Source organism: Nothobranchius furzeri, unplaced genomic scaffold (genome assembly GCF_043380555.1).
Source record: "Nothobranchius furzeri strain GRZ-AD unplaced genomic scaffold, NfurGRZ-RIMD1 Scf031, whole genome shotgun sequence".
NCBI lineage: Eukaryota > Metazoa > Chordata > Actinopteri > Cyprinodontiformes > Nothobranchiidae > Nothobranchius > Nothobranchius furzeri.
In genome coordinates, this window is record NW_027223048.1 from 491,182 (window position 1) to 510,551 (window position 19,370).

The window sequence follows — 19,370 nt, forward strand, 5'->3', positions numbered from 1 at the left end:
GCAAGGTATTTTTAATCATGAATTTAAGGGAAGTGGAATAGCTCTACTGATTTGATTAAACTCTCTAACAGAGCATTTAAAATTAAATTTTTCGACAAAACATTCAAATTGTAACAAATTGCCATTTTTATCCATCAAATCTGTCACATATAAAATCTGTTTGTCATACCATTCTTCTTTGAATTTAGTCTTCCTATTAATTACAATGGCTCTATTATTCCACAAGGTGGAGCTATGCGGTGTAAAGTTGTGGCTGAATATCATTTTCCAGTAGAGCAGAATTTGTTTATGGAAGTCAGATAGTTTGATTGGTAATTTATATATTTCAAAGTCACATTTTAACAGGAATTCTAATCCTCCAACCTTTTGGAAAATATATTTTGGTTTGTGGAACCATATAGAATACCATATAGAATGTGTCTGTGAAGGTTCTCAGTCATCCAGGTCATTGTAGTCTAAGGAGCTTTGAAAGAAAAGCGTCTGGACTTAAAGCACCGTCCCTGTTACTCTCTAAATATGTACAGTAAATACAAATACAAATTTATACAATATTACTAAAAGAAGAATTACTAAACAGAGATTTATTCTACAGGATAAGGTGTAAATTGGCCATGGTAAAATTTATAAATAATGTGTTATTGACAAGAACGTACATTGGAAGTTATACAGAACTAAAGAATTTAATGACTTTCTCTCCAACCTCCCAATTAATTGTATAATTTTATTGTTCATTTATTATATTTATTACTTCCTGTTCCAGACTGAAACAATCATCCAGCGTTTGGAAAGAGTCCTGTCACTTTCAGGAACTACATCTGTGGATCCTCATTTCATAACAGATGTTATTCTGCCCGAGGTATGTTTATATGACACTTATAAATATAAAAAAACACAACTTACTAGTATTTGTAATGTTTTGTAACACAAGCAGGAAGAAGTTGGATGCTAAAATTACATTTTCACCAACAGAAAATAGTGCCTTCACAATAATAATGTGGTCAAAGATCTGCATAATGTAGATTCTAACTTTTTCCAAATTAATTTGATGTAAAATTGTTTTATAGGCTCTGATTCAGTGGGTGCAGACTACAAATGTCATCTGCAGTTTTCAAGCAGAAGACTTGCTTATGAAGACCAAGCCATTCATTGACAATGAAGGGTATAGTAACATTTGGGTGCTGACTCCTGTTAGGAGCATGTATAATAAGCTGTAATTTTGAAACGCTATGATTTCTCTGACCTCACAGAAAAGCAGAACTGGCCATTAATGATGACACTCCAAAGGTAAAGCACACATAACAAGTATAGTATATAGTACATATGTATATATTTACAGTGAGGGCGGAGGGTGTTTGATGTCCCGGGAATTTTGCAACTTCTACTTCGAAATCAAAGAGGGGTTTTCAGCATACATGCATAAACATTGCATGTATATATATAAATGTGTGTGTGTGTGTGTGTGTGTGTGTGTGTGTGTGTGTGTGTGTGTGTGTGTGTGTGTGTGTGTGTGTGTGTGTCATTTTCACAGGAAAGCAGTATTTTGGCAGACACGCTGGCAGCAGCCGAGTGGGTAAAGGGAACACTGTTCGAGGGAATGGTTAAAGTGCCATCCGTTCTGTCCATGGATGAGGAAGAACAGCAGGAAGTCCTTGAGGCAGTTCAAAGCTGGAACGAGGACCATGATTATGACTCTCCAGCAGAACATTTGACTTTTGCTTTTGAAAATAAAAATGACTATGACAAGTTCTGTTCCTTTATCATAGATGAGAAGAACCTCAAAGTTTTCTCCAGATTTGAGGTACAACACTAAACAGCATAGGTCTTGGTTTTAATAAAGTTTAATTGTGTTCTAAGTCTTCTTTATTGGAGTCCCTTCACATTACAGAGAGTGATAAATCTATATACACAATACAAAACTTTATTGTTGTAAAATCACAATATCTATTAACAATAAACTACATTCCCAAATCTGTTGTAGTGACAAACAGCCTTTTCACTTCCAAGTTGTTTAAAATGTACTGCAATAACCATTTTAAGCCGGCAGATGGCGTTATCTGCTGCGATTGCAATGACAATATTGAGAAAACTAACAGTTTATCTCTTTTTATTCCACAATCCACATTGGTAGCAGTTGTCATAAATTATTTCAGAAATTGAGAACTGCTCTGGAAGCTCTTCATCTGCCTCTGGTGCTCCCCTGCTTCCTGACTCCGTACCGGAGGCCAATGACCCGCCGGTCTTCAACCCGGAAGTGTCTGTGGATCTTCCACTAGAGCTGTCACGGATTCGTCTGTGGGAGCAATAAAAATGATGGAAAAAATAAATGCATTAACGCTTCTGATTGCATTACACTGTATATGCCTGGAGTGACTGGGAAATGCATTTGTAAACCGCTTGAAATATTTCAAATATTTTTGGTGACAGCCTTGTTTGTTTTGATTTTGTTAATAAAGTAAAAAATAAAAACGTTGGCATGATGAGGCCGATGATGCAATAAGTGCTGCAATTACTGAAGTCACTACAGCCTGTGGCAGCTGCAGGTACCGTGGCAGCAGTGGCAGGTGCCACTAAAAGTCGTGGCACCACCAGTTCCGGGTGGTGCCACGACTTTTAGAGGCAGGGGGCGTGGCTAGTGCCACTAAAAGCCGTGGCACCACCCGGAAGTGTCTTGGCAGCAGTGGCATGGGCCGTGGCAGCTGTGGCAGCAGTGACAGCGGCCATGGCAGCAGTGGCAGGTGCCACTAAAAGCCGTGGCACCACCCGGAAGAGTCAGAGCTGCCAACGCAAGTGCCACTCGCGCTGCCGCTGCCACAAATTGCGCTCGGTCCAGCTGCGTAATTTCTCCGAGTTTTGCGGTTGCGGGCGGGAGTAGATATGCACACTACGGGTGCGGGCGGGAGTAGATATGCACACTACGGGTGCGGGCGGGAGTAGATATGCACACTACGGGTGCGGGCGGGAGTAGATATGCACACTACGGGTGCGGGCGGGAGTAGATATGCACACTACGGGTGCGGGCGGGAGTAGATATGCACACTACGGGTGCGGGCGGGAGTAGATATGCACACTACGGGTGCGGGCGTGTGTAGATATGCACACTACGGGTGCGGGCGGGAGTAGATATGCACACTACGGGTGCGGGCGGGAGTAGATATGCACACTACGGGTGCGGGCGGGAGTAGATATGCACACCACGGGTGCGGGCGGGAGTAGATATGCACACCACGGGTGCGGGCGGGAGTAGATATGCACACCACGGGTGCGGGCGGGAGTAGATATGCACACCACGGGTGCGGGCGGGAGTAGATATGCACACTACGGGTGCGGGCGGGAGTAGATATGCACACTACGGGTGCGGGCGGGAGTAGATATGCACACTACGGGTGCGGGCGGGAGTAGATATGCACACTACGGGTGTGGGCGGGAGTTTAACGCAGGGGCGGCATTAGGCCTGGCTACTTGGGCTGAAGCCCCGGATCTAAATCGCGGAAGTAACATGCAGTACCAAAGTCCAACAGAGAGGGAGCAGCTGGCAGTAGTTTGTATACAGCCTGCCTGAGCCTCCACCACTGAAGAAGAAGCCCTTCAGCAGCCGGCTTCTTCTGCACTCTCTGCCTGAAACGCATGAGTGAAGATGGACATAAGGACGTTTTTTAGACCAAAAGTACGGCGACAGAACCCCAGCTTTGATGAGACTGGTGTTGACTCAGGTTTGTGAGTCTTATTTGAAAATATTTGTCAAATGTTCTGCTGGAGAGTCATAATCATGGTCCTCGTTCCAGCTTTGAACTGCCTCAAGGACTTCCTGCTGTTCTTCCTCATCCATGGACAGAACGGATGGCACTTTAACCATTCCCTCGAACAGTGTTCCCTTTACCCACTCGGCTGCTGCCAGCGTGTCTGCCAAAATACTGCTTTCCTGTGAAAATGACACACACACACACACACACACACACACACACACACACACACACACACACACACACACATTTATATATATACATGCAATGTTTATGCATGTATGCTGAAAACCCCTCTTTGATTTCGAAGTAGAAGTTGCAAAATTCCCGGGACATCAAACACCCTCCGCCCTCACTGTAAATATATACATATGTACTATATACTATACTTGTTATGTGTGCTTTACCTTTGGAGTGTCATCATTAATGGCCAGTTCTGCTTTTCTGTGAGGTCAGAGAAATCATAGCGTTTCAAAATTTCAGCTTATTATACATGCTCCTAACAGGAGTCAGCACCCAAATGTTACTATACCCTTCATTGTCAATGAATGGCTTGGTCTTCATAAGCAAGTCTTCTGCTTGAAAACTGCAGATGACATTTGTAGTCTGCACCCACTGAATCAGAGCCTATAAAACAATTTTACATCAAATTAATTTGGAAAAAGTTAGAATCTACATTATGCAGATCTTTGACCACATTATTATTGTGAAGGCACTATTTTCTGTTGGTGAAAATGTAATTTTAGCATCCAACTTCTTCCTGCTTGTGTTACAAAACATTACAAATACTAGTAAGTTGTGTTTTTTTATATTTATAAGTGTCATATAAACATACCTCGGGCAGAATAACATCTGTTATGAAATGAGGATCCACAGATGTAGTTCCTGAAAGTGACAGGACTCTTTCCAAATGCTGGATGATTGTTTCAGTCTGGAACAGGAAGTAATAAATATAATAAATGAACAATAAAATTATAAAATTAATTGGGAGGTTGGAGAGAAAGTCATTAAATTCTTTAGTTCTGTATAACTTCCAATGTACGTTCTTGTCAATAACACATTATTTATAAATTTTACCATGGCCAATTTACACCTTATCCTGTAGAACCATTTTAAGCCGGCAGATGGCGTTATCTGCTGCGATTGCAATGACAATATTGAGAAAACTAACAGTTTATCTCTTTTTATTCCACAATCCACATTGGTAGCAGTTGTCATAAATTATTTCAGAAATTGAGAACTGCTCTGGCGCTCTCCATCTGCCTCTGGTAATCCCCTGCTTCCTGACTCCGTACTGGAGGCCGGTGACCCGCCGGTCCTCAACCCGGAAGTGTCTGTGGATCTTCCACTAGAGCTGTCACAGATTCGTCTTTGGGAGCAATAAAAATGATGGAAAAAATAAATGCATTAATGCTTCTGATTGCATTACACTGTATATGCCTGGAGTGACTGGGAAATGCATTTGTAAACCGCTTGAAATATTTCAAATATTTTCGGTGACAGCCTTGTTTGTTTTGATTTTGTTAATAAAGTAAAAAATAAAAACGTTGGCATGATGAGGCCGATGATGCAATAAGTGCTGCAATTACTGAGGTCACTACAGCCTATGGCAGCCGCAGGTACCGTGGCAGCAGTGGCAGGTGCCACTAAAAGTCGTGGCACCACTTCCAGGTGGTGCCACGACTTTTAGAGGCAGGAGACGTGGCTAGTGCCACTAAAAGCCGTGGCACCACCTGGAAGTGTCTTGGCAGCAGTGGCATGGGCCGTGGCAGCTGTGGCAGCAGCCATGGCAGCAGTGGCAGGTGCCACTAAAAGCCGTGGCACCACCCGGAAGAGTCAGAGCTGCCACTGCAAGTGCCACTCGTGCTGCCGCTGCCACAAATCGCTCCTATTACCTCACAATAAAAGAGATGTATTGAGTTTGCATCCTCTCTGGTCCTGGAGAAAACATGTCACAACCCGCGGCTCTCCCATCCTTCTGATGCGGCTCTCTGTGCTTGTAAAATAATGAATGGATATTTAAATAAAATGTTTTATATTTTACTGAATTAATTTTATATCTGTAAGTCAATTCTATGTAAAGATTGTCTGCGTAAACCTGAACAGGTCCAACCCGGTCTTACTGTGAGACCGGGTTGACGGGTCACGCTTGTGCGTAATCATAGGCGCTTCCTGGGCTGAAGAGATTCTGGGATTCTCCTCCTGGATGTGTCGCACATTGGAGACAGGAACAAGCACTATTCAGCCAAAGTTTCATAATCAGGGAACATTTTCTAAGGGACAAGTCTCTCTGAGAGACAGGGTTTGGAAAACACTCGCTTCAGTGGGAGGAACCTTCCCGCATGCGCTCTGGTTCTGCGATGCGCTCCAAGCCCCTCTCCACAACTTCAGCTCGCTGTGCACATATGCGCTGAGCAGCTCAGATGTTCAGATGGGAATCTTTTCTTGGGTGATTTAGCTACATCTGCGATGTGTGTAACGAATAAAATGTCAGTTTGTCTGCATGCGTCGGGATAATTCTTTCTATTCTTTCTCTGTCAAAATAAACGGCCAAACACGGTAACTATCCGGGCAACACAAGCCCTGCTTTAGACTGTTTTGTTTGCTTGTGAAAATTGTTGGAAAGAGATCAAATTTAACTTGATTACCACCAGAGCCAGTGCGCCGTTATCTCCGTGGCGGTAAACGAGGGAAAAACAAATTGATCGGATCCTGCTCGTCTTTTAACACATTGGTCAGGATTGACGCACTTTGTTTTCATTTAGTTGGTTAAAAAAAGTCAGGCTCGGGTCGGGCCAGACAATCCTGAAAACCTTTTCGGGCCGGGTCGGGCTGGGGCTCAGATTTTAGGTCCGTGCAGGGGTCTAGGCAGAGGTGTTCAGCAGAACATCCTGTGGGGCGTGTAGATGTTGGCTGGAGGAGGGAGAGGTAGAGAGCCGGGGGGAAGCGCAGGAGAGGGAGCATAGGTGGAGAGAAGCGGGGCGTCCTGGTGGATGGGGCACTGGGTTGAGATGAGAGGTGGGTTATGGAGGTTGGTGATATGGTCCGCGTGCTGAAAATCCAAATCCTGGAGTAGAGGTAAGTATCTAAAGAGCCCGACAGAAATCCTGAAGAAGGGTAAAAATCCAAATCAGATCCAGGCGAAGCAAGAAAGGTCAACATCCAAAAATACTAGAGCTAAACACTACGAATAACATTAATCCAAGAAATACTAGAGATAACTCGAGTGGCTGGCTACTACCACGCTGAGGCAATCTTCCGGCGTCGAATTGTGTCCTCCATCCACCTTAAATAGGAAAACACCCCGCTGATCAGGAACAGCTGGGCCACTCCCTCTCCTGGCAAGAGACTCACAGATGGTTGAGAGGAAGAGAGTACTCACCCCAGCTCATGACAGTAAGGGTAAAAAGGTATCTGAGTAGAAGGCGTACTGAGGCCTAGTCCACACGTAGCCGGGTCTTTTTAAAACGAATATCCGCCCCTCCAAAAACTTGCATCCACACCACCTCATTTTAAAAATAACTCTGTCCACACGTACCCGGATAAATACGTTGTTAAGGACATGCCAGACATGTAGGCGGCAGTACTTCCCCCGTTCTTAACCTCGTCCTTCGTCTGTGGTCTTCCGCAAGCAGCAGTAATTCTGCTTGCAAAAACAAACAAGCAAAAAGCGCTTGGACGATTGATAAAGCGAGCGCAGCTCTGAGGGCATCCATGCTGTCGGCTAGTGTAAACACAGGTCGCACACGTGATGTCAGCATTTTTTTGTCACGGAAAGTGACGTTGCGGACCTTAAAACTCCGGTTTTGTCTGTCCACACGCAGACACCCAAAACGGAGAAAACGCAGATCTTCACTTTGGCCGGAGTTTTTAAAAAGATCCGTTTTCGTGTGAAAAAACTCCGTTTTCGTGTGGATGACAGGCCAAAACGTAGAAAAATATCTACGTTTTGGCAGATCCCCGGCTACGTGTGGACAGGGCCTGAGTATCATCTGATGTAATATTTTTAAAATGATGACATCAAACAGACAAACATTAAGAAGTTATGGGCAAATATTGGTATTTTAAAGACTAAAGGGGGAAAATGTAAAGGAATAAACAACATAATTACAAAATGACAAACTTTAGGCAAAACTTAGACACAAACTGAGGACAATAAATTCCTGGTATACAGGGATTATTTAGTTGTCTGAAAATGTAACACGTTTAAAAAAATACCGCGATAATACCGAAAACCGTGATAATTTTGGTCACAATAACCGTGAGGTTAAATTTTATAACAATAACCAGCACAAATCATCACTTTGGAAAAGTCACACCAGGTCATCTAGAAATCTGATGGAGGACATGCAAGTGAAACTGGAAAAATGTAAATATTGTGTAAAAGTCCATCTTTTTCAGTAATTCAACTTAGACTGAGAGACCAAGAGCGAGCCACCCCAATTATGTTGCCATGACATGTCGAGATGTGCAGCAAAACATGAAGTTACGTGTCACGCTGACGTCACTCAGAAGACTCAGAAGATTAAAAAGTAAGTAAATAAATAAATAAAATGAATAAATAATAAATTCAATCTAAATAAGCCCCACCCACCCACTATCTCTCTCCCATGCTTATTTCTCAGTGTGGTCTCAGGGAGCTGCTACAGAACTCCATCAGTCAGTCCATCACGGGGACACGGGGACAGTCTAAGATCTTCTAGTCGTGGGCTGGTGTAGAAACTCCCACACCCGTTTTTCACACAACAGGAGATGTTTTAGAGCACTGGTCCCAGGTGGATGAATAGAATAGAACAGTAATGTCAGTGGGGAAATTCATTTGCTAGAGCAGCACAAACACTTACAGAAAAGAAAAAGGGAAATTAATAAGATTAGAGGTAAACACACAAAGGCAGTAAGCTATTATAGTAACCTTCAACCACTAAAAACAACCAATAACAAAACTGGGTATCCAGAACTATGCAGCAGGGACACAAACATACTACATACGGTAATGAAATCATCTCTATGTTGTTTTTAACAGCAGCTGATTTATGTATCATGGTTTTAACTAGATTTTGGCTGTATGACTTTTTGTTTTATCTATTTTATTTTTGCTTTTATGTCCTCAATTTAATATATGGCGCCTTAAGATTTATTGTGAAGCAATGTCAGCTTTTTAAATCCTGTACAAATACATTTTAACACACATGTCTTGTTCCATGCTGCACGTGCTTGCGTCTGACTGGGTGCCATTAATGAGCAGTGAAAATACAGACAGCGCCTCGCTGACCAGTGCGAGCCAGGGAGAGGAAATGTCAGAGATGGTTTTTACAACAGCGTGATGAAGATGTTAGGTGCATGGGTGTATTTTCTGGTTTTATTACAGTTGTTTCATTTTCTTTCAGAACCATTAGAATAATGTCAATATTTTAGGTGCAGTACCAGCAAACAGGCACAGGAGGGCGACATTGGTCCAACAGACGGTTTACATTTACCTGAAACACCGTGGTTAAGACAACTGACTTCATCTGCCTGATTTCATGTTCCTGATATTTTCTAATGACAGTTTTTCTGTTTGGTCAGTCTTGTTTTCTCTACTTCCTGGATTCAGCGCCAGAAACCATTGTCCACCCCTTTTACGTAACGTGGAAGCAAGCCCTTGTTGCCATGGAGACCTGCCGTGTGCTACGTTAACTGCTGTTCTCCCTCTACTGTTTTTGCTGCATGTGCGCAAAGTTCACGTATTTACTTTTACGTGCTTCATTGAGCTCGTATTTACAGGTAGGACTGACATTTCTAGTCTTTAGTGTTTAAAAGTGTTTCATTAGAACCTGCAGAAGCAGCTAAACGTTCTTTCTGTCCCAACTGGACCGGCCGGACCCTCTGGAGACAGAAACCCGACACACAAGACGGCCACAGCGTTCACGCATGCGCAGCAGTACAATTGTAATGGTCTGCACGCACGGAAGCGCAGGTGGCGTGATGACGTCACAAAGCCTTTATGACTGACGCTGGCAGCATGGACATATACATAAAGGTCTGCAGTCAGTGGTCAGTCAGTATCAGACTTGCTTTGAAGAAGGTGGTTGGACGGATTGTTGCTCTCAGAAAACTTGTTGGTTTTGTGTAAACAACATCTTTTAACAGCTTCCTTCAGAGAAATCTGGTGCATTTGGTGAATATTTATAGCTAAATTATTCACTGCTCGGAAATCCTAGAGTGCAAAATGGTCTTTGTTCTGTCAAACAGCCAACCAGCTTTCCAGTCAGGGCTAAGGTCCTCTGAGCTACAGTCGCTTCACAAACGACGCAGATATGAACTTCTGGCTAGCTACAGAGGAACTAGCTTCGCAGAAACACAAAACCTGTGTCTGTCTGCATCAAAACCTGACAAGTCTCGTCAGATTCAGCCCTTTGAGGACCCAAGTGTCCTTTTCAAGACAGCCGCGTCTGTGGACACCAGTGGAGGTTTAACATCCATCTCCAGCAAAAACTCCTCTGTTTTACAGGCTAATCGACAAGACCAAAGATATAAAACGCTGGCAAGGTACCGAGGAATTTCCTTAGTGGAGAAAAGACAGACGTCCTCTGTCCAACTCCAGGATACTCCTCGCATTCAGCTGTTGGGGAAAAGAAAGCGTTTGAGTGACGGAGGTCACGAGAACTCTGACTTCCCAAGCGCTGCTAAAAGGCTGCGGCTGTCAGAAGGCACACCTCAGCAGAAACGTCCCACTATGATCCGCCTCAAAGGTCGTAGGAAAGGGACGGATTCAGGACCCAAAAGTGTCTCCGAACCCCCAAAAACTGCATCTACCATCAAGTCTGAGCAGCCTCGAACTCCAGTAATCTGGATTATTGGATCCAGTTACATCAGACGGGGTGAAGAGGCGGCTCAGCGGCAGTTTGGGACAAACTTTGGACTCAGAGCTAAGGTCCAATGGTTTGGCAAAGGAGGCATGCGCTGGGGCGGTGTCCTTCCCAGGTTTTACTCCGAGGCTCCCACACACGGTCCTCCAGATATTCTGGTCGTCCACGCCGGAGGAAACGATCTGGGTCTCGTTTCCCCGGTGGAACTGGCTTCTCAGATCCAAAAGGATTTGTCCCACCTCCATAAGGACTTTCCGGAAATGAGAATAGCCTTTTCCGCCATCAACGAACGGCAGTCGTGGCGATACGGGCGACCAGGAAGAATTAACAGCAACAGAAAACAGGTTAATTCTTTACTGAGGAAGGCCGTTAGGAGCTTTGGGGGCCTGGTCATCGAGCATCCTGAGCTCAGGTTCTTCAACAACACCCTTTTTCTCCCAGACAGAGTGCATTTCAGTAAGAGAGGAAGCAGCTTGTTTCTGGGCAGCATTCACTCTGTTCTGGAGAAGATTCTGGCTCAGAGGTGTAACACCTAAATCTGTTACGCCTTAAAAAGATAACAGCAGACAGAAAAGGGCAAATGGACGAGCTTCTCGTCCAGCACCAAAAAAAAAAAAAAAAAAAAAAAAAAAAAAATCCAACTAACTCTGCCAGAGTTTCCCTTTTGAGTCACTTCTGCCGGTCCCAAGCCCGGATTAAAGAGGAGGGGTTGGATTATAACACAGAACTAAATCCACAGTAGAGGGATTTTACTCTTAAGAAATAAAATGAAGGCAGGTTATGACATATACAAATATATTTAGTAAACATTTATAGTTTCTAATCAAACACGTCAAATATAAAATTATTTATTATACAATACAGTACAAACTAGGAATGGGACGATCTACCTAAACTCACGATACGATGCACCTCGATATGTCTGAGGCACGAAACGATACGTCACGATACGATATCAGATAAGAAAAAAAAGGAAAAAAATATTACTGTATAATAACAACTTGTTTATTTTTTTTCCAGTTGCACACAGGGAAACACAAGGCCTAACAGGCCAAACACAAACAGGAACACCCTTAGTGCTGCTATAGGCCTTGGTTATCTTATCTCAGGACTGGTTCTTCTTCAAAAAAACTAACATATCAACATGTTCTGGTGTAATCAGTGATCTCTGAGCAGACACAATGTCTCCTGCTGTGGAAAAGACGCTCACTGGGCACTGATGTAGCAGGAATGCAAAGGTAGGCTTTGGCAAGGGAGGCAAGTATGGGGTAAGCATAAGCATTAACTTTCCACCACTCAAGTGGACTTCTGTTGAGTGGGATGGGAATCCCACTCCTGTAGGAGAGTATCTCCATTTCAATCCCTCTGCTGGTCTGCACTGTCTCAACAGTAGTGTAGGAGCTCCCAAGGAGATCTTCCAACGCTGTCTTCTTTGGTGGGGGAGGCTGTGTTGCATCCTGCATCTGCCTTTCTCCTTCTACTGGCTCTTCCTGGCTCTGCTCTGCTCCCTGTGCTGCCTCAACCATGACCCTGGCCTGCTCTGCTGCTGCCTCTGATGTTGAAGCACTGGCCCTAGTGGTTCTTTCATCAGTGTAACTGGTCTGAAAATAAATAAAATAGAAAAACTAGTTAAACATTTCTGTCCTTCACTCTCATTCACTCTCTCTCTGATGGACTAATAAAAAAACATGAGAAATAAGTTTTCAGACTCTGGCCTGCACATACATACAGTTACACACATGCAGCAGGAAACCTCTTTTTCCCCAATAAAAGTTAGCCTACCTGGTTGCGCTGCTCATGAAGTGCTGAAGCTTTTTCACATATTCGGGCATAGATAGACTCACGTTGTTCATCATTCAGATGGGACAGGCTTCTGAATCGTGGGTCAAGCGCTGTGCACTCCTGCAGCACGTCATTACAGTCCCCGGTGCATCGGTCCGAGATGTCGAGTAAGATGGCGCTTTTCATGTTGGCGATGGTCTGTGTGTCATTTCCGTTTGGTGACATGCTTTGCTCGATCATGTACTTCAGTGGCATTATCAGTGAAACAGTGGGCTCTTTTTCATCACAGACAACAGTTGCTGCTGTCTTCAGTGGCTTCAGCAGTTTCACTATGTCTTCTACATCTGATATATCAGTGTGATCCAGAGTGTCGATTTCTCTCGCATTCCTTCGGATTTCTGGGCAGCTCAACGCTGCTGAGACAGCTGCTTGCTGCTCCAGGTAGCGCGCCAGCATTTCCTACGTGCTGTTCCACCTGGTCTGGACATCGGTGATGAGTTTATGCCGAGGCAGTTCTAACTGGGTTTGCTTGTTGGTCAGGACTGCGGTGGCCGTGGTGCTCTTGTGAAAAAATGTAGTTATTCTTCACACACGACCAAGAAGGCGCGCAACGCGGGATACAGCCAAGCCTCTCTTACTGGCCAGATTCACAACATGCGCCAAGCACTTGATGTGAGGGTGGAGACCGCTCTCTCTCACAGCAATGTCCATGTTGCTCGCGTTGTCTGTGACACAAGCAATGGTTGTGTGTGGCCTTGTTAGCTCCCACTCACTCAGTGAATTTCTCAACACTTGAGCTATGTTAACACCAGTATGACTTTCACTTAGCTCACGAGTTTGCAACACAAAGCTTTTACTCTCCCATTTTTCGATGATGACTTGTGCCGTAATGGTGACATAACTCTGTGTTGCACGCGAGGTCCAGCTGTCGGTGGTCAGAGCGACGCGGTCGGCATTTTTTAGACACTCTTTCACGCTTTGTTTCGTTTCATTGTAAATTTCCGGGATTACCTTCTCTGAAAAATGTCCCCGGCATGGCATCTTAAACTTGGGCTCCAGCACCTTGAACATTTGGATGAATTTTCTGTTCGCTTCTATGTTAAATGGAGCCATGTAGTCCGCTATGAACTCACCAATGAGCCGGGTTATCTGTTTTGCACGTGGACTTGACGGAGGTAGAGTTGGTGTCAGTGCTTGTTTCATGGTCAGCTGTCCTTTCGGTAGGCTTGTTTTCGCCAAGGCCGTCTTCACATTTTTATGGTGTTGAGGGTCTGACCTCATGAGGAAATTACTATGCAGTGATTTTCTCCAAAATGACTGTGCTTAAATTGCTCTGAAAAGCAAATAATCACATCAGCGCCAAGAAACTTCATTTCCCATGATGCTTTGCACACGGAAGCATTGGGTGATGTCACTGCCTAGTACCAGAAACACGTTCTGCGCATGTGCGGGAAGCCGTGGAGCTTTTCCCGCGAACTAAGACCATAAATCTTCAGCAGAGACAAAGAAACCTCGTTCTTTTGCCCAGGATACCTGGCGGTAAGGACACGCTTGTCGAACGCTCCGACAACTTGAGCACGCGGAAGCTCTAAGTGCCCAAGTTGAGCCACGCAACCGCTGGAAACCACTCCACCATCATCGGGACCTGACTGGGAACGAGCGGAGCTCCATCCAGCTCTCAGAGACGCTGTAAGTTGTCAAACTCAGCACAAAAGAAACTTCGTTCTCTTTGTGTCCAGCCCGTGGAGAAACACTCGTGGAGCCAAACAACGGAGAAAGCATCAAACCGACGGATGACGCTGAAAACTGTGGAGAAAAACGGAGAACCGTCAAATCATAACAGCGGGGGACGCCTTGCTGCTCTTCTGGTGATCAGAAAACTCATTTTTTCTCTCTCCTTTTCTTCTCCCGTTTCCTCTATAGTCCAGAATAAGCAATAAAACCGCGCTATTGCTTAAAAAGTAGCTTCGTGTTTTCCTCTTTCGCTCCCAATTCGTCCTTCGGGTCATTTTGAATAAATAAACTGCTTATTGATCATTGTTTGGTATCTTTAAATGTTTTCTGCTTGGCCACGTGGTTAAACTAAAAGATATTATTCGTGATTAATCCTTTGTGTTGTTTCATGATCCTTTGAAATGTTTTGAGTGAATTTAAGGTTAAGTTACTGATGATTCTAAGTGCCTTGGAAGTTAAAGTGCAAGTTGCCACTCACACTTTAGCCAGACAAAGGGGTCAGCCATCTTGCATACAGACTCCATTTTAGAAAACACACACACATACATACACACAAAACACCTTGAACATTATTTTGAATATACATCCTTTTATTATATCACATGGTTATTATTCATTTATGCCACTGTCTATTCATTTGACAAATTGTTAATTAAACGTTATAAAATTCAGATTTTCGTCTCCAGTAGCTTTGTTGTGTCGAAGAGAAGTCTCTGCTCCAAGGATTCTACGAACTTCAAGAAAGACTGATAAGAGTTTTGGATTCAATTTTTCCCCGGTTAAAGGGGAATGGTGCCCCGTATATCTAAGAATATCTTAATTAATTAATAAATCAGTAAATATTTACATATTTACAGAATTTATTGAAGAATCCAAAAGTAAGTTGAAGCTTACTAATTGTTCGCTCCTAATAACCCCAACATTAATTGGTGCAGCCCGCGTGAGGCTTGGATACACAGAGATTTCTATCCGGCACAAACAAACAAATAAATCCAAAGAGCTTGAATTAAAAATAATCAGTTGTTCAGCCTTGAACCAGCAACAGAGTGGTGCTGATTTCGCTGAGCAGGAAGCTGCATCGAACTCTCACCAGTAACTCAGTGCTTCTTTAAAGGTGCAATGTGTAAATTAATTCTGGTTGACTTTTAGGTTAAAATTCAGTTTTTCCTTAAAGGTGCAACGTGTAATTAATTCTGGTTAACCTTTTAGGTTAAAATTCAGTTCTTCATTAAAGGTGCAGTGTGTAAGTAATTCTGACTAACCCTTTTAGGCTAAAATTAACTGCTAATTTAGCGACTTTAACTCACAGTGGCTATTATAACTAACTGAAACCTTCACTCAAAGACTGATAACACCCTGTTTGCTAATATTCTGAAGGAATAACTAGCATATTTAACACTGCAAGTGTTGTAAGACGTTGCTACGGCAACGCACCAGCTTTTGCTAAAATACTGAAAGGAATAGTATTTTAAGCGTCAGTCACGGCATTCCGTGCAATCTTAAAACGCTAAAACCTGTGCGCACAAAGGTTAATTTAGTGTTTTTCTGCTACAAAGCTAGCAGTTTGCTGCCAAAAGGTGCAGTTTGAGCTATCTGCAGAAGCTCTACTAGGCTATTTTGGTTCGGTTGTTAAAATGGAGGGACAGAGTAGTGAACTGACCAACTCCGAGCAACCAGGTGGCGCTGCGGCCCACAAATGTGAACCTGGCCTACTTTCTGGACAAATATTGTCCAAACTGGTCGCGGTTGCTCGAGAACCCGACTACCCTTCTAGGGATTTCACTGAAGAACAGCGTAGCGACGAGCTAGAAGCTGTAATTGACCAAATAGAAAACCTGGATGGTACAAAACCAATCCAGGTTCACTTAGCTAAGTTAGCCCTGATCCTCTATCAGAGAGGACTCCAACGTGGTCAGAAGATCATGAACCTCCAGAGTATGCTAGCTGAAAAACAGCGAAATGGAAGGCCGATCGAGGAAGACAACACCAGCACCGATTCTGGGGAAGATGGGGAGAAGACCCCGCCCCCCTCTGCTGATGACAACAGACAGTGGGAAGGGGGGAAACACCATGACTCTCTGGACGGACGCACGCCGCAGGGGAGAGATGAAGCTCATCTGTCCCAACCTGCGGCCCCGTTCCCTACACACACTATAGGGCATTCAGGACCACCTAGGGGCCGAGGGCAGTTCGCCCTCGAACCCCAGGTTGGACCACCACCCTCATCTTCACGGCCTTCTCAATTAGTGAGAAGCCGACCAGCCGAGCGGCACCTCTATTTAGACCGCTCCCCCAGTCCACGAAGGGTGCAAGGTGCCGATTGGGGTTATGCACCCCAAGCTGCACCTCAACCATCCACCCATCCTAGCTACTCCGGTATTTGGCATGCTGATAACCAGCTGCAGGACAAAGCATCATACGCCAGTCCGTACCCGGACAGAGCGTATTACGCAGATGCCCCAGTTGAAAGACGCAGGCTGCACTACGCAGACGTGCCCCGGGAGGAGGACCTCCCAAGACACCCACGTGACGTACCAGCAGCCCGCCACAGCATGCCGGACCCCAATTTGGGCCCCAGGAGTCAACATTGGGAGCCCAGAGCACACCAGCGATATCCAGCGCCCTCTGAGACAGACGGTGGGTCAGAGTCAGAGGATGACGCGCCGTACCGTGAGTCAGGGCTCCGTGTACGTCAAATTGAATCGCTAGCTAAAGACATAGAACGCTTTGATCCTAACACCAATGAATCCAATGTCGACGATTATCTCAGGGAGATAGAACGTTGTCTGCTTGATCTTCCAGCACCCTCTTCAAGGGAAAAGCTCAAGCTAATTTGGAAAACCACATCTAGAACGGTGCACGGTTTCATGGAAACTCTACCACCTGACATTCGAGATCGGTACTCCTCGCTCTGCCGAGCGTTGAGGGATGAATACGCCACGTATGCAGACTCTGCGTCAGCTACAATGGGGGCCTTCTCCATCAAACACTGGAGAAACGAACCCCCCAGAGAGTATTATCGCCGACTAAAAAGTGCTTATTTCCAAGGTCGAAACGGTCCTGGGCTCAAGGAAGACCCTGCCTTCAGATCCCTGTTCATTCACAACCTGCACGAGTGTGGTCGCTCCGAAGTCTCAATGTATTGTCGGATGAAAAAACTGACAACTCAGGAGGTTAGGAGATACGCCCAACAGGCTTGGGAAGCTGGCGGAAAGCCCCAAAAGCCTGACGCACATCACCGCGTCATGCACCTAGCTCCCGACACCGAGCCGCGTTTGGAGCTTGATGGCACAGAAGCTCCACCCACTAAGCCAAAATCTGCTAAACCTAGACCTGCTAAACCGCGAGAGCAGTCCCAATCTCCTCAACAGGGGAAGGGGGGTGCTAATCGGCCGCCTAGGTCTGGACAATCAGACAGGAAGTGGCCCAACCAAAACCAACGGCAGGTAGGTTGGAACAGTGGAAGGTTTAAGGAGCGCCGCCAACAGGTAAGTCCCGAACGCAAGTCCGCAGAGGAGTACTTGACCAAAGCCGACCTCCAGGAGATGTTTCAGCAGTTCCTAGCTAAACAGAAGGAACAGCTGAGATCTGCAGAAGAGACCCCTGCACCAAAGTCTTCTTCTAAGAAGCCAGACCCAGAGCCAACGTCCGCATGACTAGGTGTGTCTCAAACCCCCAGCGTGGCCAGGACCTACCTGATCAGCTGGGGGAACACTACTGGTAGATCACAGGAGTCTCCTGAAATCTACTCCCCAGAGAAACCTGATACTAAATTTCTGAAGTTCCTTGGTGACTTAACAAACCATGATCATGCTCACCGTTTGTACTGTAGCACCAACGTAGGTGGATGCATACAGGTTGATGCTCTGCTGGATACCGGCTCAGAAATCACCCTGATGTGCTCCACACTGTTCCATCGCGTGTCTGACACCATGCGGTCGCTCGGGAAACCAGTCCAGGTAGAACCCTGTGACCTGAAAATCACCAGCTACACCCAGACCCGGGAGTGTATCACTCACCGGGCGTGGCTGGATATCACCTTCCAAGACATGACTCTGGTTCACCCGTTTTATGTCTGCCAGCTGGACACTGAACCACTTCTCATTGGTCAGGACCTGCTTGAACGTCTAGCTCCCCTCATCGACTGCCAGAAGGGTCAACTGTGGGCCCAGGTGGACACACCTAAGCCCTGGAACCCGGATAGCAGCCGACCATCCTCCATTCTTGAAGTCAGCATAAGTGAGCAGCAAAACCCTTGTTCCAAGGTCATGCCCCTCCCTACAGCTCCCACAGACGATGTCCACCTGCAAAGGCATGAAACCGCTCCTGGAACTCCGTTCCGCACACATTCATCTTTTCTCTGCTCGCTGAAGAACGTCAGCCTGCAGCCATATGCACCACACATAGTTGGTGGTCTTACCATCAACTGCACCCACATCTCAGATGCTCGCCTTGCTCTTTGGTCTGAAAAGTCAGCCATCAGCCAGCAGACGTTTGAACACCTGCGTCAGAAGGACCCCCTTCTGGTCAGTGTGACACGTAGCCATCGGCTCTTGTCACCTACTTGGCCGCAGAGGCTCCTGAAAGCGCCAGAGGTCTGCTCTCTGACTATCCAACTTGGAGCAAGACAGCTCACACATACATTCAGCATCATACCACAGCTTGATCCACCTGCACTCATTGGAGCAGATCTGCTGGTTCGACTCGGTGCCCAGCTGGACACTTGCAATCAAGTCCTTTGGGCCCGGACCACACCATCCTCTGAGCCTGGCTCAGAAGGCCCTGAACACTTGCTGTCCGGTCAGACCATTCCACAGGCCTGCCGTGCAGTGGTTGAGGCAGCACGGTTCTGCCCCCACTGGTCAAAGGAGTGCCTGTTCGTCTGACTCTGATGAAGCATCAGAAGCTGACAGGCACACAGGCCTTCTTCCAGCCATCACCACACTTCTTGGAGCTCAACTTAGCCGTCTGTGGCACGCCACTCTTGGAGCTGAACAATCGTTCTACCTACTTGTTGGTCGAAAATCCGACCCGGAGTCCTATCCACATGCCGGAAGGAAAGCCCTTGGGCATGCTGATAGATAGCTCATTCCATGACTTCGAACTTTCAGTCCCCGTGATCGGACAACTTCCGTTGTTCTTGAATGACAGACAGGTTGGTGCAGACACATTCAGTACGTTCCCCTCACAAATGATTACCATCAAGCGGCATGAAGCCCTTCCTGAGGAACCCATTTGCAGTGCAACCTTAGATACTGACGGCGGT